Genomic DNA, 26,299 nt, shown 5'->3' on the forward strand with positions numbered 1-26,299 from the left:
CCCATCTCCTGTTGAGTTATATCTCAGAATGTGAAAATGGTCTAAGTTGAAAGAAAACGGACTCTGGGCAAAAGGCATATTTGTTTTTTTCCCTTCCAGGAATACACAAGGAAATGGATTAAAAAGTTAGCTGCGGATCTGATGTGTGTGTGCTTGTGTGCTGTGAGAGTGACAGCAGAAGATGACAACTAGGCACTCCTGCAGCTTGCAGGCAAAGTCCCTCTCTCTTTCTGTTGCTGGAGGCAAGTTAGCAAAGCCACAATCACAAAGGAAATAGGACAGCTTTTTCAGCCAACCCGCAGAACCAAGTGTCTCCAAACCAACTGCTAAATTGCCAAAGTCAGCTCTACTGGAATCACTGAACTTAACAGCTGCAATGTTTCACCATCTATATCTAATGGACAAGCCAAAGACTGATTTGTATATCTTATTAAATTTTTATTTGGACTCAACTTCTCATTTTTGATGTGTGTATGTGTTGCATTTTTATTATTGTTTCTCAGGCTCTTAGTAACCAATAAACTTATTATTTCTTCAACTCAAGAAAGCCTGGTTAAATTGGCTCCTTCTAAAGCATAACTATATCTGGACTGGGAAAAGGTATCCATGGCGGGGAAAGGGATCTCTTTTAAATTAACCTTGTAGCAACCAACAGAGAGCGTTGTTGGCGGATGGGTGAATAAAGCATGGGAGCCAGCTCATTCCTCCTCACCCAGGAGCATAACAAAATTGGGGTCCCATTTGAGAAGCTAACAAACTGGGGGACCATGCCCGGGGACTGTTCATAACATCATTGATTGATGGCAATTGGACTGCCATTTCAGTGAGGTCCTGAGATATTAGTAAGTATCAGGAGGAGAACACGTGTGTTATTATAATAACATGACAGAAAATATATTAGTCGGGAGAGGTAAAGAAACATCCCAGGGTTGTTTGTGCCCAGTGACAAAAACATTGTCAAAAATAAATTTTAAAAGATTTTGAACCCTAACAAAAATCCCTAACCTTAACTCTTAAATCAAATATCTGAACCCTAATGTTAAACAATGTAATTCAGGGTGGCTGCTTTTGTGTGTCACTTCTGACTGTATGGCCGTCGACCACATTTTCAACTGCCACTGCCTCAGCAGTAACTAACCATGGCTGCTGGATTACAATTAGTATTAACAGTAACAAACCATCATTCCCTGGTTACCGTCAGTATTAAGAGGAACAAACTTTTGTCCCCGGATTGTCAGTATTTACAGTAACACACTGCCATCCTCGGATTACCGTCAGCATTAAGAGTAACAAATTGCCTCTCCCGGATTACCGACAGTATTAATGGTGACAAATCGCCTGTGATTACCGTCAGTATTAATGGTAACAAACCGCCTCCCCGTGATTACCGTCAGTATTAATCGTAACAAATTACCGCTCCAGGATTATCGTCAGTATTAACGGTAAAACAATGCTGCTCCAGGGTTACCATCAGTATTAATGGTTACAATCCACTGCTCCAGGATTTGGGTAACAAACTGCCCCTCCCAGATAACCGTGAGTATTAATGGTAACAAATTGCCATTCTCAGATTATTGTCATTATTAATGGTAACAACACACCGCTCCAAGATAACCGTCCGTATTAACAGTAGCAAAACCGCCTCTACCGGATTACCGTCAGCATTAACGGTAAAAAGCCGCCTATCCGTGAGTACCGTCAGTATTAATGGTAACAAACCGCAGCGCCAGGATTACCGTCAATATTAATGTTAACAAACCGCCGCTCCTGGATTACCGTCAGTATTAATAGTAACAGGCCATCACTACAGGATTACTGTCAGTATTAATGGTAACAAACCGCCGCTCTCGGATTACCGTCAGTATTAATAGTAACAAATTGCCGCTCCCGGATTAGCGTCAGTATTAACGGTAACAGTCCATTGCTCCAAGATTACCGTCAGTATTAACAGTAACAAAACCGCCTTTCCCGGATTACCGTCAGCATTAACGGTAACAAACCGCCGCTCGTACTATTTTATTGATGATGTGATCGCAAGGGCGTGAGGGTGCGCGACGTGTGCCCGTTGGCGGCACAGGCGCGCGCGGCCGCCGTTTAATGGTTGGAGTTGGTGACCCCAGTGAAGAGATGGCGGCTGCTGGAATCGCTTCTCTTGAGGTCGAGCGGCCTGTGGCGAACTCTGGTTTAGATCAATCCTTCCCCGCGGATCAAAGATTAGAGATGCAGCAGGTTGGCGAACTCGGGTCAAGGAACCGGAGTAAGAGCGCTGGATCGTGGGAGAGGAAGACCGAGAAAAGCCCTGGATCGTGGTGGAGGCGGACCGAGTGAATCGTTACTATTCCACTGAACTGGTATGTGAAGGAGAACTTGCTTTCTGCGTACCCACCTACTTTGTACAGGAGAAATGAGTTTTCTCCTATATTTAATATCACTTCATATATATATATATATATGTATATATATGTGTGTTTGTGTGTGTGCGGCCCGGTTTAAAGTGTAAGCTTAGTGAAAAAATAGTCCCGTCAGTGTCTAATGACTCTGTAAACTGATCTGGCGTGAGATATTACCAGATTAATTGCCCTTTCTTTTTCGTGAAATGTGAAAAGCGAGTTCCCACACACTGTGTATTTCTGATTGATTAATATTAATATGCTGTATCCTGTGAATAATACAAAGCACATGGAAGCTATTAAATAAACACTGGTTTATTAACGAATAGCTTCCTGAACTTAAATTTACAAATATTAAATAGTTCTGTATTGTAACCAAGTAACTTGAAGATCAAAGGCTTAAATCTGAATATTAATCTTTTGTTTTATTCCTGCCAAATCATTGGTATCAAAATGAGGATTTGCTAGTCTTAGAGGTCTGCCAGGATCCCAGAAGCATCAAGCTTTTGTCCATTTGTCAGTTTACTGAAATTTTCTGTATTTGGTGACTTTACTTAATGCATTATTCCTGCTTTTGTGGATATTTATTTTATTAAAAATCCTGTCTATAATATGCACATCTTATTGTCACTATTTTTCAGCAACATTATTGTGTCAACATTTAAAATGGTATTTTCCATTGTCAACATTCACTAGGAGAAAACTCACAAATCTCTGCTTGCATTCTGTGTCTTAGTGTATGTTAAAGATTGTGTCCTCTCATTCTGTTAGGATTTGACAGCTTATTTGCTTTTTTCCAAAAGATTGAAAGAAACTAGAGATTGAATTGTCAAAGCTTTATGTCAAACAAGTTTATCATTAACACGTGATGTGCTCAATTATTAATTCAACTGCCAATAAGACAAAACTTGTCAGGTCATCAACCTAAAATGTTAACTGTTTCTCTCCACAGATGCTGCCTAACCTATTGCATATTTCCAATATTTTTTTTCAGATTCCCAGCATCTGCAGAATTTTTCTTTTGTACCTCTTAACTGCAGTATGTTTTGCAAGAGACCACACGGAATGCCCACAACTTCCTGTTTACTACAAAATACCACATTGTCAAACCATTACATTCAGACTAAAATTAGTATATTTATTTACAAAGTATTGATCCAAATACTTAGAAACCAAAAATGGACTCACTTTACAAGAGTTTACAACAATCCTCTAGAATATGTTTCTTTCATTTCATCCCTAATTGCCTATCCCTAAATGCCCTTGAACTGAGTGGCTTGCTATGCCATTTATGAGGTCAGTTAAGAGTCAACCACATTGCTATGGATCTGGAGCCACATGGAGGCCAAAACCAGGTAAGGATGGCAGATTTCCTTCCCTAAAGATGGGTTTTTACAACAATTGATGATAGTCTCAGTAATGGTGCAGTGAAACTAGCTTTAAATTCCAGAATTTTTGATTAGTTAATCGAATTTAAATGTCACCAACTGCTGTGGTGGGATTTAAACCTGTGACCCCTGGGTTTCACTGGGCTTCAGGATTATTATTCCAGTGACATTACCAGTACATCACTGTCTCTTTATCACACGTTCCAATAACCTGCAAAACATTTAAAGGAAACTGTCTTCCTAAGGCTATCCACTGCAAAGCTTTTACATGGGTGAGGCAACATTCCTGCCATCGCATGGAACCCATCTAATTAGACGAAGCTGAAACTGAGCAAAAGTTGAGTGTTTAGGTGAAAAAAAGACTTTAGCAAGTTGAGATATTAACTATCTTCCTTACAAGCATATTCCCTGATGCGTTCAGTCATTAAAGATAACTCATTTTGTCTATTTCCTCCACCCTCACCCCACTCTGGGCTGTGGACTCAAGTATTTTAATATTTCAAAGAAGTATTGCTCAGCCACCCTTCACAGCAGCTTAAATCATTTTCTGAGTACAGACACTGTCACAACTTCTTATTGATACAATGGATATATATGGTCAATTTTAGCCATTTTCCTGACAGAGACATGAAAAACTCTTTCTGATGCAATTAACTGAAGCCAACTTTTTACCTGTCTCATGGTGGATGATATGGTGTACTTGGAAAAGGTACAGCGAATGTCAATCATGGCTCAGTTGGTAGCATACTCACTGATGAATCACAAGGGTTTGGGTTCAAATCCCACTCCAGAGCTTGAGCACAAAAAAAATCAAGCTGGCATTCCAGTGCAGTACTGAGGAAGCATTGCACTATCAGTGATGCTGTCTTTGGATGAGATATCAAACCCTGGCCCCAACCACTTGTGGATGTTAAAGATCCCATGGCAGTATTTCAAAGAGCAGGGGAGTTATCTCTGGTGTTCTGGCCAATATTTATCCCTCAATCAACATCATAAAAAAAACAGTTTATCTGGTCATTATTACATTGTGGGAGTTTGCTGAGCTCAACTTAGTTGCCATATTTCTTACATTACAACAGTGACTACTCTTTGAAAAGTACTTCATTGGCTGTAAAACAGTTTGAGACATCCCATGGTCATGAAAAGTACTATATAAATGCAAGTCTTATTTTAAAGAGCATCAGTTACTAAGGCTTAGTCTGTTTACTTCAGAGGAATGAAAACTTTGAGGCAACCTAAAGCCTATAAAGTACTAAAGAGCTGCATAGCATGTCTTAGATTAGATAATTCCAGTTTAAACATATTGGGGGGTATGAGTAGTTTAAACAATGTAAGAGTAGGCATAGATTGGATGTTAGGTAGTTTTTCTTTTCCAAGAGAGTAGTGAACCTCTAATGTACAGCCAGCTGTTATGGTGGGTGCTGACACTGTACATGCCTTCAAGAGGGAGCTGATCTGATTCCTAATTGGGTCAGAGATTGCAGAATCTAGAAGGTTGTATTTTCATAAAGAACACTCAATGAGATTAAACAAAAACAGAAAATGTTGGAACAACTCAGGTCTGACAGCATCTGTGGAGAGAGAACAGAGTTGACATTTCGAGTCCATATGACCCTTCTTCAGAACTACAAAGAAGTAGAAATGTGATGAAATTTATGTTTATGAAATTAAATTCATGAAATATATGTTTAAGAGGGGTGGAGCAGATGAAGCTGGATAAAAGGCCAGCTGGGGGTAAAGGAGAGATTGACAAAGATGTCATGAACAGAAGGACAAAGGGAGTGTTAATGGTAGTGGTATGGGTAGTTAAAGGTGCTGATAGTGGCATTAAGGTAAGAAAGCAGAATGTGATAATGGCAGGACAAGGCTAAGCACTCTGAAAAGAACAACATGAACAAGTAACAGAAGGCCCTTGTGGGGGTGGGGTGATGGGAGAAAAAAAGGGGATTGAAAATGGGAGAGCGGGGGGAATAAAAATGGGGGATAAAACAATAAATGAATGAAAATAAAAATGAAAAAATAAAAATAAATGGATGAAAAATAAAAATAAATTTTGAAAAAAGGGGTGTAGATAGAGGAGAGAGCTCATGGTCTGAAGTTGTTGAACTCAATGTTAAGTCCAGAAGGCTGTAAAGTGCCTCATCGGAAGATGAGGTGCTGTTCTTCCAGTTTGCATTGGGCTTCACTGGAACATCGCAGCAGGTCAAGGACGGACATGTAGGTATGAGAGCAGGGTGGTGTGTTGAAATGGCAAGCGACAGGGAGGTCTCGGTCATGCTTGCGGACAGACTGAAGGTGTTCCACAAAGTGGTCACCCAGTCTGCGTTTGGTCTCCCTAAAGAGGAGACCGCATTGGGAGCAGCGGATGCAGTAGGCCAAATTGAAGGAGGTGCAAGTGAAGCGCTGCTTCATCTGAAAGGAGTGTTTGGGCCCTCGGACGATGAGGAGGGAGGAGGTAAAGGGGCAGGCGTTGCATCTTCTGCAATTGCATGGGATGGTGCTGTGGAAGGGGATGAAGTGTAAGGGGTGATGGAGGAGCAGACCAGGTATCCCAGAGGGAACAGTCTCTACAGAATGCTGACGGGGGTGGGGGGTGAAGGGAAGATGTGTTTGGTGGCGGCATCGTGCAGGAGTTGGCGGAAATGGCGGAGGATGATCCATTGAATGCGGAGGCTGGTGAGGTGAAAATTGAGGACAAGGGGGACCTTATCATGATTCTGGGAGGGAGAGGAATGAGATCTTCTGGATTAGTTTCAACCACCTGAGGGGGTTGATGAAGAATTTTTCAGAATATTTATTCCAAGTAGCTGCTTGGTAGCACAGAGCTTAAGTATTGCTGAAAAGAGACATGTCAAAGTTTTTCGTCTTGTACTTATCAGGACAGATGCAAGAATGACAAATTTTAAAGAGAACACTATTTATACTGCATGAGAAAAGGAAGCTGGTTGGCAAATCAACTCTGATTGACTGAGGAGTTGCCATGGTGAAAGCACCAGGGAACTATTGTCCCCATGCTTTTGTTAAATTCAGAAAAGGTGCAATGCCTTTTGCTTGCAGAACACAGGCTCCTGCGTATAAATATATGTAGCTCCTAGCAAGCGTAAGTAAGCCACATTGCAAGCCCAACTGATAATCTTAAATTGGTTGTTAGTGTAATTCTTAGCACACTTGGGATTGTTCAGCAAATACCGCCCAATCATGGAATCACATCTAACACTAGAAATTATGTTCCGATTTTTACAAGCACGGGCTAGTTGAGTGCACTCATTACCCTGTCTATTGCGAACAGCTGAAGGGACGTGCTGTTTGTTAGGATCCGCACCAGTTGTTGGGAGGTATAGCCTACGTACCTGACATTGCACCGGCACTGAAATTCATATACCACATTGATCATTTGTGTGATAGGCAGAATGTCTTTATTGGCTTGATGGCAACATCCCGTAAGTCATAGAGGTCTACAGCACAGAAAAAGGCCCTTCAGCCCATCAAGTCTGCGCCGGTCAAACAAGTACCGAACTATTCTAATCCCATTTTCCAGCACTAGATCCAAAGCCTTGTATGCCATGGCATCGCAAGTGCACATCCAAATACTTCTTAAATATTATGAGGGTATATACCTCTACCACCCTCTCAGCCAGTGGAAAATACCACTTAAACAAAAGAAAGGGTTATATATGAAGGAAGCAGAAACCATTCACTTCTGCCCTTGAGGTTTCCCATCCTCCTCCCTCCATATACGTAAGCTCATTCAAATCTCTGCTTCACCTATCATATCCAGCATCAAGTCTGTTGACCCAAAACTTCTGTGCCTGCTGACCTACATTGGCTCCTGGTTACCTAACTCTTATCATTATGTTTCAATCCCTTCATGGCTTTATCCTTTCCAGTCTCTGTAACCGTCTCCAACTTTACAATCCCCCAAAAACCCGGAATTGCTTCAATTCTGGAGAGTGTGCAACTTCTCTTGCCCCACAATTTGTGCATTTAGACCTCGCACTCTTGAATTCCTTCTATAAATCTCTCTACCTCTGCACTTCTCTATCCTTGTTTATGACCTTATTGACCAAGTTTTCAGTCATCCATCTTTTGTATCCTAAATCTTTATTTGGCATGATGTCCTTTTGTATCTGAATTGTTTTTGTGAAGTGTCTTGGGGCATTTTTCTACATTAAGGGTGCTACCTCATCCAAACCTTTGTTCACTCAACTATTCCAATTCTCTCCTGGCTGGCCTTCCACCTTCCATTCTATCTAAAGTCAAGCTCATCCAAACTCTGCTTTTGTACTATTTTACACCAAGTCCCCTTTATCCATCACTCCTATGCTCAGTGATCTACATTGGTTCCTGGTCTGCAATGCTTCAATTTTAAAATTCTCATCCTGGTTTCAGACTGCTCCCTAGCTTTGCTGCTCTGTAACTCCTCCCACCTTGCAAACCTGCAAGATCTCTGCTCTGGCCACTTGCACATCTCCAATTTTCATTGCTCTACTGTTAATGGCTGTGTCTTCAGCTGCCATCTTGCAGCAGGCCTAAGCTCTGGTAGTCCCTCTCTCAATCGTTCCACTTCTCTATGTAGCTCTTCCTTTATAAGATGTTCCTGAAAGATGCCTTTTGCTTCTGATCATTTTTTGGCACTTGTAGTCTCTCATACAGGTATTCTAAGTAATATTTTAATCATAGTTTTAGTCTTTTAAAAGAATGCCTGATCTTGTCACAGTTGCTAGCTGTTACACTATTGGGTCTTTTACTCTGAGAGTTTTCTCCTGCTCCCATAAGCAATCCTTTAATCTTTGTGATCGAAGTGAAAATTTAGTGCAGAATGCCTGACAATAAGTGCTGTGTCAGGAGGAATGAAAACCTTTACTTATTTAGATTAATGAATATTACAGCACACCTCTTGTAATCTATAGACTACAGAGAGTAGTATAATAAGCAATATGTTTGGTAGTGGAACTGGGATATCAAAAGCAACAAAAATCAATGTTAATTTTTTTTATTCAATCAAGGGATGTGGACTTCGCTAGCTAAGCCAGCATTTATTGTCCATCTCTAATTGCCCTTAAGAAGGTGGTGGTGAGCTGCCTTCTTGAACCGCTGCAGTCCATGTGGTTAATAGACGATTAAGCAGAGGAAAGTAGATTACATAACATATCTATTCCTATTTGTACTTCATAAATTGATTTAAGCTGTCACTAATTCTCTTAGTAAATAGCTTAATATCGAGTTCTCTATCTCTTTCCTCACCAAGTCTCCAGCTGCCTTGTTTTTTGTGTCTGAAGAAGTTGTGAATTTTGAGCGTGGTTTCTGAGATGTACTCCGTGCAGCCCTTGAAGTTTGATCAGGAATAATGGGAATTCAAAATGTATTTTCTAAAATACAACAAAGTTATCAATCATACAAAAAATATTTGCAGACCTAAGGATTACTTTCAGAGTATCAGGAGTGTTGAATACATCTATTTGTCTCCTAGCCTCAAAAACTATTTGACTGAGCTGACTATATTCGCTAGAATGAAACAAGTAGATAGAGAAGGTTGCAATTTACAATTAGTATTTGATGCTCTTCTGACTTAGTTGAAATGACCCTATGTATGGAGTTTTCCGTTCCCGTTGGCATCGAGCGTCATGGTGGGCGTGAGCGTTCAATATGGCTGGAAGGCCAAAAATCATGCCATCATGAAATTGGTTTGCAGTTGTCTGCTCCATCCATCAATGGCGGGCCTCGTTTCCTGCCACTGCATGTTGGGAACTTCATTTTAATACATCTGCATATCATAATAACCCCTGCTCACCAGAATCATCCTCCCACGCTGGATCATCCGCAAACATGCCACATGTTTCACAACAGCATTTATATGGCATGCACCTGGCGAGCTGCACTTTGAGGGGAACTTGGAGGTGAGTGAATATTAATGTTGCACAGCGCTTGCAAGGGTGCCTTTTGGCTCCAGGGTTGAGGTGCCATGCATTCAGGTGAGGGCACAGGCAAGTTGATTTTTCCCAGCTGGCTGACAGTGCGGTTCTGGGTCAAGGGCTGCCCTGCGGTTGGGGTGAGTTGGGAGGGGGCGGGGCTGCACTGTGATTAATGGTAGTGCACATGCAGTGTGGTGGGGAGGGTGGGGTGGCAGGGAGGAGGGAGGGAAGCAGCCACACAATAGGGTGACCTTGTATAAAGTGACCATTGTTTCACAGCTCAGACAGTTCAGGCGCAGCCACATTGATTTGATTGGAGTTGGGCCTCCAGTTTATCTGCTTACTCAAGCAACGCAAAGGCCTGAAAGTGCCACTGAAAGCTCCAGCGCTTTTCACCCCCTCAGGCACAGAATGAAAATGAATGAGTGTTTTAGTGGACTGCAGAACAATTGAACATCTGGGCATGTTGTACAATCTCCTTGCGACAGCTGGCCATGGAGCAGTCACTAGTGGAGGCGCTCACAGCCCCTTGCAGTGTCATCATTGAGGTTTGGACCAGTCTTCCCCATGGTTCAAGCTAACAGCGCAGCCTTGCAACGCAGGTTAGGAGAAAGACTGCAGCTGAGCTGAGTGCACAGCATGCAGTCCAGTGGGCGAAGCTGCCACCAATTGGTCTGGTGGAATGAGGCAGAGGTGAGTCGGGTTTCGGACAACCAAGCAACACACTAATTTCTGGCCATCCATGTGGTGGCCAGTGTGCTCTGGGATGTGGTAAGGGGCCTTCAAACTTAACCAAGAGAGATTCTCAGTACATCCATTCTAATCCACACACCTCTCTCTTTCAGCCTGCAGCAGGAATACATCAGAGGCATGGAGCCTGGTGACCTAGCTGAATGTCATGTGGCTTATGGAGAGTGGAGACGAAGGTGAAGAAAGCAACGGAGGTGCCTGGCTAGACAAAGGGAGAAGCAGCACCCTCAGGAAGAGGGGGTGGCTGCTGAAGAACCACAGTGAGCTGTTGCTGGTCCGCATTGAGCTAGACCCAGGGTCTATAGATGGCACTTGTTGTTACTGCAGATTACCGAGAACCAGTGTTGCCGAAGACTGCACATGTACAGGGCACTGGTTGACATCTGCCAGCTACTGCAGGATATGGGGACATGGAGGGCCTCCAGTACCAGTGGCCATGAAAGTGACCACAGTGCTCAGTTTATATGCTAGTACTACTCCTTTCATGGCTCCACAGGTGACCTATGTGGGATACTGCAAGCCTCTGTGCACACATGCATCCATGAGGTCACGGACACCAGCTTCACAAAGGCACACAACTCTGGGCATTTCATTCAGGCTCAGGAAAGCCAGAAAGCAAGAGTGCTGGGATTTGCTCAGATGTCAGGTTTCCCACAGGTGCAGGATGCCATCGACTGAACTCCGTGGCAAATGCGGTCATCCACGTTAACCGCAAGGGCTTCCACTTGCTGAATTTTCAGCTGGTGTGCGACCACCACAAACACATCCTGCAAGTCTGCACATGGTTCCCAGGGACTGTCCATGACTCCTAAATTCTCAGTGGGTGTCAGATCCCTGATGTCTTCCAGGGTCCAGAGGAGCTGCAGGGTTGGCTTCTCAGGGACAAAGGCTACCCGCAGGGGACGTGGCTAATGACACCCATGTGGCGGCCTTGGAGTGCAGCAGAGAGAAGGTACAATGAGGGTCATGCTGCAACTCGCACCTTGGTGGAGCAAACCATCAGAATGTTGAAAATGAGGCTCCAGTGCCTGGACCAGTCTGGTGGAGCCCTGAAATACAGTCCACAGAGAGTGTCATTCATATTTTTCACCTGCTGCACCCTTCACCACCTGGCGTTGCAATGGGGAATGGAGCTGGCTGAGGAGAAGATGGAGAAGCTGCACATCTCTGATGAGGAGGACATCGCATATGAGTGTGAGGAAGCCCTCGAAGGCAAGGATGATGGTGATGAGGCCATCATGCTGGCCAGAAGAGGCAGGCAAACTTGGGAGGCCCTCATAGCTGCTGCTAGATTCGTGGAGGAAGATGACAACATGCAGTTAGGAGACACCATAGATCCTCACATTGCATCTGTGAACATTTGACTCCTGTCTGGCTGATGGCAGTGCACATAACCTCTATGATAAGGCTCTTGTGATGACAATGCAGCGGATGCCCATAGTTGCTACATTCCATGAGGATGATGATGACATGCAGTGGGGACGCTCCATAAATCCTCACCTAGCTTATTTGAGTATCTGGCTGACAGCACTTCACTTGCGCTCTGTGAGCAGGGCCATATCATGGAGATGCAGTGAGGAAACTTTAACTTTTCCTGATCCTGTGACATCCTTCGTGAGCTGAACCCTTCAGGACCACACTGTCCTGGACACAGACGCGAATGAAACGGGGAGTCAGCCGTCCCTCAAAGGTGCTGGGAGCACATGGAGAAAAAGACGGAACTCTGTGCCTTTGGCCCAGGATGTTCTGGCAGCATTGATAAGCCCCATTGAGGTGCAGGCATGATTGATGTGACCAGTGACAGTAAAAGCATACCATCAGTGTGCTGGGAAGGTTGCACAAAGCACAGGGAAGAGGCCCTGGACTATGACACCTGCCTTTATCTTGTGCAGCAACCAAGGTTTCACAACTGAGTGGCACGAACACTGCTCTCATCAGAACAAGGAGCCATAGACAAGGAGACATTCTTGGGGTTTATTAACAAAGTGAACATTATGTATAAGCGATTAACACCCATGCCCAGGCTGTGCAACTACATCTTAACCTTCCTAACCCTGCCGCTATGCCTCTGTGCTCCCTGGACATCCACAGCGGACATTGAGGCAGCCTGCTGTGTGGCAGTGGCACCCTCCTCGGCCTGTGGAGCAAGGCTCACAGGAAGAGGGGATTTGGATGGGCTGGACACTCCCGGAGTCACCTTGGGGTGGATGGCCCCGTGGTGTGCACTTGCTGATTCTCCTCCCTATGGGTGCCTAATTACCCCTGGTATACCCCGTGAGGAGAAGGGGAAGCTGGAGTGAGATCAAGCTACCCCCCCCCCCCCCCCCCCACCGCCACCCCTCTCGTGTTGACACTGTTGGAGGCCAACTATGGTATCAGCAATGGTCCTGCACTGCTGAGCGGGCTGAACTCCAATGTCCATGGTGGCCGCCATCCTACCAGTGTTGACCTTGGTGCATTTGCATGTCGTCACTATCATCTCCGACTGAAAGCTGATAGACTTCTCCAATGTGCCTTGCAACCTGAGGAGTGCAGCAGACATCCCTTCCTGATGTTCTCGAGCTTGCCTTTGCAGCTTCTGCAACTGAGGCATGACTAAGTCCAGAGGCTCGTCATCTGACTTGGACTCAGCAGATTTCTGGCATCCAGTTTTCCGAGTGTCAGAAACCTGGGAAGTCCCTGTCTCCACCTACTGTGGATTAGATGGTGCAATGTGCTCACCAGTTTGTGACTCTGAGCCTACTTTAAAGCTTAGTCCCACCGAAATGTGTGTCTTTGCACTCGTGGATGGTCTGTGTGAGTGCTGTGATGGGTCTTCACTGAGGGTTTCAGCAGATTCCTCTTCTGAGGTGTCTTTGGAGCTTGAGTCGAAGACCTGGGTCATGGACTCCCTCGGCTGTTTCCCAAATGTGCCTGCGAAAGCAAGGAGAGATAATTAATGCATGTCAGTGGCTTGTGACACATCACCCACAGCATGGTTGTCTAATGGATGTTGCACTGATGGATTCTCACTTGGTGAGGTCAGCGGTGCTCAACTATCTTCACTGGCCAGCTGGATGTTCAAAGCCCATGAGGACCTTGATTTCAGGCATTCCTCCATCAGTCTGCGACCTCTCCCTTTTGTTATATGCCAGTTTGTCCTACATGAATACAGATGGAGAGAGTGTAAGCAGGACACCTGCCAGGCCACATGATAAGTATGCCTGACATCTTTGGATGGTGAGTGGTGCCATGGATGGGATGAGGACAGTGAAGGTGTGTGTGAGAGAGGGAATGATGATGTCCCTTCAACTGATAGTGAGTGAGACCCCTGTGGATCTATGATGGGTTTGTGAATGTGTGAGTTGAGAATGATGAAAAGAGTGACTTACCCTGGTGGAACAGAGGAGATCATTCATTCTCTTTCAGCACTGGTTGGCTGTCCTCTTTTGCAGGGCATTGGCGCCGACCACCGCTACCACTGCCTCCCATGTTGGATTTGTCACCCTGTTTGCTGGCCTTTGCCCAGAGTGGGGGTAGAGGACATTGCGGTAGGCCTCCACTGCATCCAGTAGACACTCGAGGGAGGCATCGGTAAATCTGTGCACAGCATGTTTCCTCCCTTTGGCAGCCATGACTTTGCAGCAACTTCCTATCTCTTGAGTGCTGACTCTTTGCAGCGGTGGCCTTTAAATATGGCGCCTGGTTTACTGAAGGCCTGATGTGAGGGCAGGATGGGTGAATGAGAGGACGCCTTGTCAGCAACCTGGCTTGTATCCCGGGAGTGCATGATTAATGAGGCAGGATTGGGACAATTCGGCGTGAAAAGGCAAAAAATCCTTTTTCCCAGCCGTTACCGCACTTAGTGCAAATCTGGGACAAAACGGCCTTATATCTCTGTAATATTGTCCAACTTCATCCCTGCCTCATTTGCTGCTGAAACCCTCATGCATGCCTTTATTACCTCTGGACATGACCATTCGAATGTACTGCTGGCCAGCCTCCCATGTTCTACCCTCAGTAAAGATGAGGTCAATCCAAAACTGTTCACCCATCACCATTGTGCTCACTGACTGACACTGACTCCTGGTTAAGCACTGCCTTAATTTTAAACTTCTCATCCTTGTTTTCAAATCCATCTCTGTGGCTTCCACTCTCCACCTCTGTAATCTCCTCCAGTTCTGCAACGCTCCGAGATATCTGCACTTGTTTAATTCTGACCTCTTAAGCATCGCTGACAATAATGACTCAGCATTGGTGGGCTGTGCCATCAGCTGCCAAAGCCCTAATGTCTGGAATTCCCTCTGTAAACCTCTCAGCCTCTTTACTTCTCTTTCTTCCTTTAAGACACACTTTAAAACCTACTATATTGATCGTTTACATTAATATCTCCTTATGTGGGTCAATGTCAAGTTTAGCTTTATAAAGCTCCTGCGAAGTGCCTTGGAATGTTCTATAAAGTTAAAGGTGCTACATTAATACAAGCTATTTTTTGACTAGGCTTTTTTCAGAAAAAAACATTTCACACTACTTAGTTGTTAGAATGGACAATAAAGTCTCTTGGATTTACCACAGGCTTGAATTGATGGAATAAACCTAATGAGACTCACCCCCTGTGACACTTTCACCATGTGAAACTTCCAACCATGCAGATGGAATGTAGAACTGATTTTCAGTAAACACCAACCACTTGTGTTTATATAGTGCCTTTAATGTAGTGAAACTACAGGCACTTCAGAAGTGTTACCAAGCAAAATTTGGCATTGAGCCACCCAAGTATATATTAGAGCCGATAACAAAGTTTGATCAAAACATTAGTTTTAAGGAATGTTTGTCAGGAGGAAAGAGAAATATAGAGGTTAAGTGGGGAAATTCCAGAGCTTCAGGGCCTTGGCAGCTGAAAGCATCACTACCAGTTGTGGAGTGATTAAAATTGGGGATGGTCCAGAGGTCTGAATTGAAGGAGTGCTGATATCTCAGAGGATTATAAGGCTGGAAGAGATCAGAGCTAGGGAAGGATGAGGCTATGGAGGAATTTAAAAATAAATTCTCCATTTTAAACTGACTAACAAAGAAAAAAACTAACATTATCTAATATTTACAACACAGAAACAGGCCATTTGGCCCAGTAGCTCCATCCCTGTGTTTAGAGTACACATAAGCTTTGTCCCGCCTTCTTCAATCCCATTTCTTGAACTACTTCTTTCTCCCACATGTTTATTTATCTTCCCCCTTCAATGCATCAGTGCTATGAACATACGAATTAGGAGGAGACCACTTGACCCTTCGAGTCTGCTCCACCATTCAATAAGATCATAGCTGATCTGATTGTAACCTCAACTCCATATTCCCACCAACCCTCCGATAACCTTTCACCCTTTGCTTATCAAGAATCTATCTACCTCTGCCTTAAAAATATTCAAAGACTCTACTTCCATTGCCTTTTGAGAAGGAGCGTTTCTAAGGCTCACTTCCTTCTGAGAGAAAACATTTCTCCTCATCTCTGTCTTAAATGGGTGACCCCTTATTTTTAAACAGTGATCCCTAGTTCTAGATTCTCCCACAAGAGGAAACATCCTTTCCACATCTGTGCTGTCAAGACCCCTCAAGATCTTGTATATTTCCATCAAGATGCCTCTTCCTCTTCGAAACTCCAGCTGATACAAGCCTAGCCTTTCCAACCTTTCCTCATAGGACAACCCTCCCATTCTAGGTATTAGTCCAGTAAAGCTTCTCTGAACTGCTTCCAACACATTTACATCTTCCTCAAATAAGGAGACCAGTACTTTACAGTACTCTAGATGTGGTCTCACCAATGCCCTGTGTAACTGAAGCATAGCCTCTCTAATTTTGTATTCAATTTCCCTTGCAATAAACAATAGCATTCTATTAGCTTCCTTAGTTACTTGCTGTACCTAGATATAAATCTTTTGTGATTCATGTACTAGGACACCCAGATCCCTCCTCAGACCTCTGCAGTATCTCACCATTTAGATAATATACTTTCTATTCTTCCTGCCAAAATGGACAATTTTACATTTGCCCACATTATACTCAATTTGCCAGATCTTTGCCCACTCACTTAACCTATCAATATCACTTTGTTGCCTCCTTGTGTGCTCTTCACAACTTAATTTCCTACCTATCTTTGTATGATCAGCAAATTTAGCAACGATACTTTCGGTCCCTTCATCCAAGACATTTATATAAATTGTAAAATGTTGAGGCCCCAGCACTGATCTCTGTGGCACATCACTCGTTACATCTTAGCATCCAGAAAATGACTCATTTATGCCTCCTCTGTTTCCTGCTGGCAAGCCATCTTCTATCCATGCCAATATGTTACCCCCTACACCATGAGCTTTTATTTTCCACAATAACCTTTGATGTGGCACCTTATTAAATATCTTCTGGAAATCTAAGTACAGTACATCCACTAGTTCCCCTTTATCTACAGCACATGTTACTTCTTCAAAGAACACCAATAAATTGGTTAAACATGATTTCCCTCTCACAAAACCATGTTGACTCTGCCTGTTTACCTTGAATTTTTCTAAATGCCCTGCTATAACATCTTTAATAATAGCTTCTAACACTTTCCCTTTGATAGATTTTAGGCTAGGTGGCCTGTAGTTTCCTGCTTTCTGTCTCCCTCCCTTTTTGAATAGAGGAGTTACATTTGCTATTTTCCAGTCTAATGGAACCTTCCCCAAATGTATGGAATTTTGGAAAATTAAAACCAATGCATCAACTATTTCACTAGCCACTTCTTTTAAGACCCTAGGATGAAGTCCATCAGGACCCAGGGACTTGTCAGCCCGCAGCTCCAACAATTTGCTCATTACCACTTGCCTGGTGGTTGTAATTTTATTGAGTTCCTCACTCCCTTCCATTTACAGCTATTTTTGGGATATTACTTGTATTCTCTATGGTGAAGACCATTGCAAAATACCTGTTCAGTTCATCTGCTATTCCCTTATTTCCCATTATTATTTCCCAAGACTCACTTTCTTTAGGACCGATGCTCACTTTGTTAACTTTTCTCTTTTTTAAATATCTATAAAAATTTTCTATTTGTTTTTATATTTTTAGCTATCTTTTTCTCATACTCAAATATTCCCTCCTTGTTAATAATGTAGTCATTCTCTGCTATTTTTAAACTCTGTCCAATCTTCTGACCTGCCATCCATCCTTGCGCAATTGTATTCTACTTCTTTCAAGTTTGATACTATCTTTAAATTTTTCCATTAACCACAGATGAATTTTTCCTCCTTTTCGGAATGTATCTATTCTGTGTATTCTGAAATATCCCTTTAAATGTCTGCCACTGCATCTCCATTGACCTATCCCTTAACCTAATCTGCCATTTCACTTTAGCTAGCTCTGCTTTCATGCCCACATAATTGCCCTTATTTAAGTTTAAAAGTTAATCTTGGACCCACTCTTCTCTCCCTCAAACTGAATATAAAATTCAATCATGTTATTATCACTGCTAACTAGGGCCGCCTTCACTATGAGATCATTAATTAATTCTATCTCGTTGCACAATACCAGGTCTAGTATAGCCTGTTCTCTGGTTGACTCCAGAATGTCCTGTGCTAAGAAACTATCCCTAACACATGAACTCCTCATCTAAACTACCTTTGCTCATCTGATTTTTCCAGTCTACATGTAGATTAAAATCCTGCATGATTATCACCATACCTTTCTGACAAGCTTCCATTATTTCTTCCTTTTATACACTGTCCTATCATGTGGGTACTGTTAGGGGGCCTGTACACCACTCCCACAAATGACTTCTTGCTTTTATCATTTCTCATCTCTACCCAAACTGTTTCTACATCTGGTTTCCTGAACTTAGGCCATCCCTCTCTATGGTGCTAATACCATCTTTAATTAACAGAACCACCCCAACACCTTTTCCCAGCTTCCTTTCCTTCCTAAATGTCATGTACCCTCCAATATTCAAGTCCCAATCTATGCCATCCTGCAGCTATGTCTCTAACGGCTATCACACTTATTTCTATTTGTGCTATCATTCATCTGTTTTGTTTCTAATGCCATGTGCATTCAGATTCAGAACCTTTAGTTTTGTTCTTTTAGTATTTTTGTAGCGTCTAGCCTTACCTGCAGATTTACTCTTAGATTTGTGCTCTCTATCCCTTCCTGTCATGATCCCATTTCCTATATTAGAACCTTTCTCTCTTGCCTCTCCTAACTCTGATTTACCACATCTTGCCGAATTTGATCCCTTGTCCCCACTGTTTAGTTTAAAATCCTCTCTACTTCCTTAGTTATGCAGCTCGCTAGAACACTGGTCCCAGCATGGTTCAGGTGTAGACTGTCTCAATGGTTCAGCCCCCATTTTCCCCAGTACTGGTGCCAGTGCCCCACGAACTGGAACCCACTTCTACCACACCAACCTTTGAGCCACGCATTCATTTCTCTAATCTTATTTGCCAGATGCCAATTTGCAGGTGGCTCAAGTAATAATCTAGGAATTATTACCTTTGAGGTTCTGTTTCTTAATTTGGTGCCTAACTCCTCATATTGACTATGCAGAAACTCTTTCCTTGTCCTGCCTATATTGTTGGTACCTACATGGACCACGATGACTGGATCCTTCTCCCACTCCAAGTTCCTCTCCAGCCCTGAGCAGATATCCTGAACCCTGGCACCAGGCAGGCAGCCTTCTGGACTCTTGCTCTTTGCTGCAGAGAAAAGTATCAATCCCCCTCACAATACAGTCCCTTACTACCTCTACATTGCTTTTTGCTCCCCCACTTGAATGGCTTCCTATACCATGGTGCCATGGCCTGTCAGCTCATCCATCCTGCAGCTCCCACTCTCATCCAAACAAGTTGAAATAACTTCAAACCTGTCAGACAATTGCAAAGGCTGCACTGCTGCCCTCTGGGTCCCCTTACCTACCTCACTCCTAGTCACACCCTCTGGTCCCTGACCACTGACCAAATCAGAAGACCCTATTCTAAGGGGTGTGACCGCCTCCTGGTCCATGTAACTTTCCCCTCCCTGATGCATTGCCGTGTCTGCAGCTCAGCCTCCAGCTCAGTGACTCTTAAGCCGAAGCTCCTTGAGCCGCAAACACTTACCACAGGCATGTTTGGCCTAAATCACAATGGCATCCAGAAGCTCGAACATGCTGCAGCCACGACACTTCACTTATCTGCCATTTTTGATGTGTTTTAATTAACTACTTAATTATTTTATTCAATTAATTATTTTTCTTTTTTTATATATTTTATTAACCTTAGCATCAGTTTTTATAATATTTTAAACCTTCGGAATAGAATAGACCTTAACCACTTACCCGACACTCATCAAACAGCTAGCTAGATTCCCTGTTGTAGAGTAAAAACCAATTCCTACAGAGTGAAAAAGTTAGAAAAAGCAAAGGAGCACCTCCTTCCCCTAACTCCAGCACTCACCCAACTCCCAGCATTCTTGTTCAAAGTCGTACTCTAGTGCAAGTCACCTTCATCTATTCTTCATGGTAGTCTGTTATACATTCTAACCACCAGGTGGGTAAAAAAGTTTCTTCAGGATTCCAGTGCATGATAGTGAGCAGGTAATTGCTGTGTAAGTGCCGCTTGATAGCACTGCCAACGACACCTTCCATCACTTTGCTGATCAACTGTAGACTGATTGGGTGGTAATTGGCCAGTTGGATGTGTCCTGCTTTTTATGGACAGGACGTACCTGGGCAATTTTCCACATTGCTGTGTAGTTGCCAGTGTTGTAGCTGTACTGAAACAGCTTGGCTAGGGGCTCTCCTCATTGAACTGGCTTGATAGTAATGGTAGAGTGGAGGATATGCCTGGCCATACAATTCTTCTGCTGCTGATGGCCCATAGCGCATGGATGCCTAGTTTTGAGTTGCTAGATCTGTTCAAACTATATACCATTTAGCACAGTGCTGGTGCCACACAACACGATGGAGGGTATCCTCAATGTGAAGATAGGACTTCGTCTCAACAAGGACTGTGTGCTGACCTTAGCTTCTGACCTCATTACAGCCTTGGTCCAAACATGGACAAAAGAGCTAAACTCAAGAGGTGAGGGGAGAGTGACTCCCTTGACATCAAGGCAGCATTTGCCCTGGCAAAATTGAAGTAAATGGGAATCGGAAAACTCTCCACTGGTTGGAATCATACCTAGCACAAAGAAAGACGGTAGTGATTTTGGAGGCCAATCATCTCAGTCCCAGGACATTGCTGCAGGAGTTTCTCAGGGTAGTGTCCTAGGCCTAACCTTCTTCAGATGGTCCATCAATGACCTTCCCTCCATCATAAGGTTAGATGGGGGGATGGTTGCTGACAATTGAACAATATTCAGCACCATTCACAACAACTCAAGTACTGAAGCAGTCTGTGTCTGTATGCAGCAAGACCTGGACAACATTCAGACTTGGGCTAATTGGCAAGTAATGTTCACGCCACACGAATGCTAGGCAGTGACCATCTCCAACAAGAGAGAACGTAACCATCTTGACATTCAGTGGCATTGCCATCACTGAACCCCTCATTATCAGCATCATGGGAGTTACCATTGACCAGAAACTGAACTGGATCAGCCATATAAATACTGTGGCTACAAGAGCAGGTCAGATGCTGGAAATTCTACAGTGAGTGACTCACCTTCTGTCTCCCAGAGTCTGTCCACCTTCTACAAGGCACAAGTCAGGAGTGTGATTAAATACTCTCCACTTGCCTGGATGAGTACAGCTCCAACAACATTCAAGAAGCTTGACACCATCAAGGACAAAGTGGCCTGCTTTATTGGCACCACGTCCGCCACCTTCAACATTCACTCCCTCCACCACCGATGCACAGTGGCAGCAAATGTACCATCTACAAGATGCACTGCAGCAACTCACTAAGGCTCCTTTGATAGCATCTTCCAAACCCAAAACCTCTACCATCTAGAAGGACAAGGGCAGCAGATGCATGGGAACACCACCATCTGCAAGTTCCCCTCCAAGCCACACACCATCCTGACTTGGAACTACATAGCTGTTGTTTCACTGTCACTGTGTCAAAATTCTGGAACTTACTCCTTAACAGCACTCCAGGTGTATGTACACCACAAGCATTGCAGTGGTTCAAGAAGGCAGCTCGCCGGCACCGTTCTCAAGGGCAATCGGGGACCAATGCTGGCCTAGCCAGTGACACCCACATCCCGTGAAAGAATAAAAAATCCCTACTGGATTTATTAGTGGCTATCATATAATTACGGTCCTGAATCCTGCTAACGCATACAAGTGGAACCATCTTCTCGACATATACCCTGTCAAACCCTTTAATAATCTTAAAGACCTCTATCGGGTCACCTTCTTTTCTAGGGAAAAGAGCTGCAGCCTTGTTCAATCTTTCCTGATAGATATAAGCTCTCAGTTCCGGGATCATTCTGGTAAGTGTCATTTGCACCTTTTCATGTGCCTCTTTATCCTTTATAAAATAGCGAGATCAGAACTGTTCACAGTACTCCCAAATCTGATCTAACCAAGGTTCTGTACAAATTGAACAAAACTTTTCTGCTTTTCAATTCCGTCCCTCTGAAAGTGAACCTCAGTGCTTTGTTTGCTTTTTTTAATGGCCTTATTAATCTGTGTAACTGCTTTTAGAGATTTTAGCAGAAATTAAAAATTATGAAGGCTTTCCTCTTGATGTGAAAAATGACGAAACTTTCTATTCGTCACATCAACAATACTATTTTAAGAAAATAACTGGTTTTCAGTTGCCTAGTTAATTAAGCTAGCTAGGTTTAAGACCATTACTTTTACAAAAATCTTAAAATTGTCTCTGATAAGTGTTGTGCGTCAATAGCAAAATTGAGTTATAATTTTTTAAATGTGCATAAATGATAAATTGGGCTACAAAAAGACGTGGGGCATTTCTTAGTCTAGCTCGTGAAAGTGTCATCATAAATCATGTTAGCAGCTGTATGTTCTAATTTAGATGATAAATTGGCCCTTGCCACAGAGGCAACATGGTTAGAGCAGTCCGGTGGACCTGACCATGCCCCTGTTCTCTAAAGCAGCAGAAGAAGGAAAGCTAGTGGTCAGAAATTTAATTCTGTTTTGGTTGTCTCTGTGGTATCGTAATTTTAGTGTGGGTCAAAGTCTTGAAATGAACTTGCAGGAAAAATGCCACTCTGGTTGTATTGGGACCAATGTTACTGTGCTGTGGAGCCATGACCTTTGTACTTTGGCTATTAATCTTTCAATAGATTTGCATATGTCATAGTACTGGTTAGGTTTTCTTTTATATGGGTATGAAGAGCATAATTTTAAATAAACCCCCTTTAGTTCATAATGACCTTAGTATGTTTGATTTTTGATAAATTGGTAAGTATCCTTATATTTAGACTGTATTTATGTTATCAAATTAGCTTGTACAAGAAAGATGTTTCCAAAAATGTACCTTTTACTTGTTTGAACTTGTGTTTCCGATAAGATAGTGTGCCAGATTTACCTTGTCCCTATCCTTCGCTATTCTAACTACTAAGATGGATCTTATCCTTTATTTCAAGGCAGAAAATCCCGATGTCTCTCTAGTCATCCTTATAACTTTGATTTTTTTTACACAAGGGATCAGCTTCATGATTTTTTAAGCACTGCTGCTTCCCAGTGTTAGAATGTGGTTCTCATTTTGTAATGAACTATGCATAATATTCAAAGTACAGTTTGACCAGAGCACTGTATATGTACTTTCTGCTGGTTTAGCTATTAACATTCTATTAGTTTTATTTGCTGGTCTCCATTGATTGCGTATATTGAGCACTTAGTCTATTCACCGGTATCTTTCAACAACATTTATGGAGTATTTTTGTCATCTAGTTTTTCCCTTTCTATGTTGAGCAATTTATATTTTTCTGTATGAAACTGCATCTTGCATTTTTGTGCCCGCAAACATAAATTGCCAAACTGATCTTGTAATTTCTGAGCTAACTCCTTTGATTGCTTTGCCTGATCTAGTTTAATTTATTGGCGCTGAAAAACATGAGTAGTTGCAACTTCACAAAAGAAAGTCTGTGCTTTTTTTTTACACTAAATTTGCTGTATTCTTCAGGAAAGGTTTATTCAACTGATTCCTAGGATTGTAAAGTTATCTTTTGAGGCAAGGTTGGACAGGTTGGGCCTGTGTCCATTGGGGTTCAGAAGAATGAGAGGTGATCTTATTGAAATATATAAGATCCTGAGAGGACTTGACAGAGTGAAGGCGAGAGGATGTTTCTCCTTATGAGAGAGACTAGAACTAGGGGACACAGTTTAAAAATGGAGCATCTCCCATTTCAGATGCCGATAAGGAGAAATATTTTTCGTTAATTTTTGGAATTGTCTTTCCCAGAAAGCAGTGGAGGCAGGGTCACTGAATATTTTTAAGGCTGAGCTAGCTTCTTGATTGATAAGGGAGTCAAAAGAGTATAGGAAGGTGATGACAGGAAAATAGAGTTGTGACCACAATTAGATCAGCCATGATCTTATCAAATGGAGCAGGCATGAAGGGCTGAATGGCCGACTCCTGCTCTTAAATTGTATGTATGTATGTTCGTTTGTTTGAATTTTATTTAACCACTGTCTTGTACGAGTTTGGATTGTAAATTGATTATCAATATATGTAGTTGTTGTGACCATTTTGTTAAAATTTTATTGGCGTTCTGCAATGTATTCCCATTCACAATTGGTATTGAAGGCTAACACTTGTCAGTGTTGAATAGGAATAGCAAGTAAAGCCATGAAAATAAAGGAAAAAATTCTGAATATGCAGAATAGACGCCTCGATTTCTGAGAAGAAACCAATTTTTTGTTTTGGATGTACATCTTTGTTTGAACTTGGAAATTTAAAATCGTAACTTAATTAGCTTACATGTTGTTGTAAACTATTACAGATGGCAAATATCTTCATCAGACCTGATACACACAATTTAAAAATTACTCCTGTTGGAAATGCAAGATGTTCAGATTGAACCCTTTGTCTACTGTAATGCCATTTTGGTGAATATAAAGAAGGTAATATATATTTGTTTCTTATGATCAGTAACCTGCGAGAGAGCTTACAAAGAATTCTGTTGGGCAACTTTGAAAACTTCCTTGTTTAAAGGTTCTTTAATTATATGTAATTTACATAAAAATATTTCTGAGTTGGATTGGAATTTTGCTGGGATGATGATGAATACCATTGCCGTTTACCCATCTGATACTATGATGAGGATATCTTGTATTAATTCTGAGTTTCCAGCATCAAAACATTCAGTACCTCAAAACAGATCTTTTGAAATAAAAAGCTGTGACCATTGAAGTAACAAGTCATCACTATCCACTTAAATTACATAATTGTAGAAAGGTATGTGTTCATTTACTTGAGAAACAAATGGGCCTATTCAAGTTTTAGCTTTTTAGAAAGACTGTAATGCCTGATGCCAACAGCCGGGCAGCTGGAACAGTTGTGCATGTGCATTTGGACTGCACTGTGGGCGCCGGCACATGCGCAGTTTCTCCCACCAAGATCATGGGTCTGTGCTTTTTTGGCCCTGGGCCAGTTTAAGCTGCAACTTTAACCATGTAAAAATAATGTCAGCTGTCAGGTTTTACATTTTTTTTTTCTTCTGATTTATTGGGTATTCTGATTGAAAATTGATTCTCCCCACTGTGAAAGCACAACTACATGGCCATGTTATCTCTGAAATTTACTAAGCAATTGAAAGGTTAGCATTTTAGTCCCGAGTTCCAGATTTGATAATAAGAGTGAAAGAATACCAGTCAGTTTTATCACTTTCCATTCACTGAAGTGGTTCATAAAGATATCCAAATGGTAAATAGTTCATTTCTATAACGTTGGAGTGCACAAAGCTGTATAAAGGCAGGCAGTTCCTATGCCGCCCATAATGGGACTTTTAATCACCGGGTCATGGTTTTGAAAGTCTGAGGGGGAGTTGAGATCCCTCTTTGCCAGTACCAGTTCCATGATCTATCTGGCTTCGTTTGTTATGGATCTCTCACTTCTTTGTTTATTGTTACATGTAATTCCACTGTACTCTTTTATTTTTCCCAAATGTTGCCACACTTACTTTTTACTCTACCTTTAAAGAATTAGGGAACAAATTCCCTAATCAAGCCAGGCAGGTTCCCCCTCATCTGAGGGGCAGGCGATGGCATAGTGGTATTGTCCAGAGACCCAAGGTAATGCCGGGTTTGATTCCACCACAGCAGATGGTGGAATTTGAATTAAATAATTAAAAGTCTAATGATGACCTTGAAACTATTGTCAGTTGTCAGAAAAACTCACCTGTTTCACTAATCCCCTTCAGGGAAGGAAACTTGCCATCCTTACCTGCTAACTCCTAACTGCCCTCAGAAATGGCCTAGCAAGCCAGTCAGTTGTGTCAAACCGCTGAAAAGTCTAAAAAGAATGAAACTAGATGGACCACCCAGCATTGACCTAGACACTGGAAACAACAAAGGCAAATTTGGCACTGTTGACCCTGCAAAGTCCTCCTTACTAACCTCTGGGGGCTTGTTCCAAAATTGGGAGAGCTGTCTCACAGACTTTTCAAGCAACAGTCTGATGTAGTCATACTCACGGAATCATACCTAATAGATCATGTCCCAGACACCACTATCACTATCCATGGGTATGTCCTGTCCCACCGGCAGAGGTGGCGGTACAATGGTATACAGCCAGGAGGGAATTGCCCTGGGAGTCTTCAACATCAACTCTGGACCACATGAAGTCTCATGGCATCAGGTCAATAGTGTACAAGAAAACCTCCCTGCTGATCACCATGTACCGTCCCTCTCAGCGATGAATCAGCACTCTTCCATGTTGGACACCTCTTGGAGGATGCAAGGGTGCAGAAT

The 26,299-nt window shown here is 42.7% G+C and overlaps 1 long non-coding RNA gene across 2 annotated transcripts in view; it reads left to right on the forward strand.

Annotated features, from left to right (window-relative positions):
- Positions 1–1,903: 1,903 nt before the first annotated feature.
- Positions 1,904–26,299, forward strand: part of LOC121279410 — a 35,680-nt gene continuing 11,284 nt past the window's right edge. The window contains exons 1-2 of one of the 2 annotated variants that reach the window (XR_005943382.1): positions 1,904–2,351; positions 24,331–24,451. This is a non-coding gene — a long non-coding RNA (uncharacterized LOC121279410). The remainder of the gene's footprint in view (positions 2,352–24,330; positions 24,452–26,299) is intronic. The other variant, XR_005943381.1, reaches the window with a different exon arrangement.

This window comes from Carcharodon carcharias, chromosome 6 (genome assembly GCF_017639515.1).
Source record: "Carcharodon carcharias isolate sCarCar2 chromosome 6, sCarCar2.pri, whole genome shotgun sequence".
Lineage (NCBI taxonomy): Eukaryota > Metazoa > Chordata > Chondrichthyes > Lamniformes > Lamnidae > Carcharodon > Carcharodon carcharias.